Below are 1,612 nucleotides of genomic sequence, written 5' to 3'. Positions count from 1 at the left end.
ATACATTACTGGTTGCAATGGTGAGGGCAGCTATAATAATGGGAAATAAATACACGTCTTAAATTCTTAAAATCTTAAACACTAATAAAGATAGTTTGCTTTGTAAGGTAGGAAAAGGAAGAAATATGCCCTATATAGGGGTATTAAGGTCATTTTTATTTAGATTTCGGTGTTTTAATGAATCTGGCATGACTTTTCAAGATCTTTGCAACTCAGCAATAAGAATTATTTAGAACTCATAATGAGAATGGTTTCTTCAGGTCACGTCTAATATTACTATGTATCGGCCCCTTACATTAACTTCCCTGTTCGAAAAATTCCCAATACATGATTATTTTCCCTCTGACGTAAAGCGACGGCATAGGGGTGGGTGATTAGAGGGTTCCACTAGAATCGCCCTAGATCTGTTTCATTCTTTCCCTTTGTGTCTGTCTGTATTACGTTTTCCTCCTCGCACTAAATGCCTGTTACTGTACTGGTGTGTTTCTCTTTACTCAAACAAACGGATAGGCGGTTTCGGGGTATTTATTTTAATAATAAAAGCACAACTTCGTTATTTGTACAGATTTTTCAATTTTGTGTTCTTTATTTGAAACTTTAAAAGGCAGACAAAATGTGGCACTTTTGTTTTTTCCTTTTGTGTATGATGGCGGAAAATTTGCAGCAACATGGCCTTTGGCGTGCTGTCGATTAGATAGAATTCCCCTACTTCCTTAAAGGTTCAAAGAGTACTACATCGATACAGTCCTGGTCATTTAGTATTTGATGAAAAGCGAGACACGCGGTCGTTTTCTGAGATTAATACAAATTGATAAAAGTCATTGTGCAAAGCTGGAAAGTCTACATTCGATAGTTGAGGAAATATTTGGCAATAAGGTGCGGCCCAAATGTTTGACTGCACTATAGTAAACGTATTAAGCCACCCCGTAGTATGGAGTTTTAAACAGCTATTTAGATATTGAACGTCAAAGTTTGTAAGTTGACAGAAAAATCGAAGGCAGATACATGTAGGACTTTTTTCAAGGGTATTTCTCTATGAGCAGAATAGTCATTTCAGAATGAAACACGGTCACCATGTGGTGCTTTACAGACAGAAGCAGCAACAATCCTCCACTTGAAACATCAACAAAACGCAGAAAGAACCCTTTTAACAGGAAAAATCCAAATTGGTGTTTTGAACAGATTCTAAATGGTTTACATCTAATGTGCTGGGACAATTTTGTAGCTTTTAAAAGCAAGTCTATCCTTTGTTCTAATCGTGACACTGGTTATTGAACGCATGTTCTGAGACCATTTAGTGCGACAGAAGTTTTTCACTATAAAATTATCATTAACTTTTAGCAACAATCTTTACCACGTACTAAAGAGTGTTATTGGTGAGCAATGACGTAGGCTGTAAGGACACAATGACATTAATGTGAGAAGTGAGAAGTGCTGTGAACAGTCACCTTTGCCATGTGATGGAGATTTGCAGTATTTTATAAAAATTGATTTATGAAGGAAAGTTTGTTTATGTAGCCTCATTCGATGGGTAAAATATTACCTAGTTAATTAAGACAAATTGAAAGGGAGACATTGATTCACTCGTTCACGAATCGTTGACCGCATTGAA

The sequence above is a fragment of the Aplysia californica genome, unplaced genomic scaffold (assembly GCF_000002075.1).
Source record: "Aplysia californica isolate F4 #8 unplaced genomic scaffold, AplCal3.0 scaffold00345, whole genome shotgun sequence".
In the NCBI taxonomy this organism is placed as follows: Eukaryota; Metazoa; Mollusca; class Gastropoda; order Aplysiida; family Aplysiidae; genus Aplysia; species Aplysia californica.
This window is presented reverse-complemented; position numbering follows the sequence as displayed.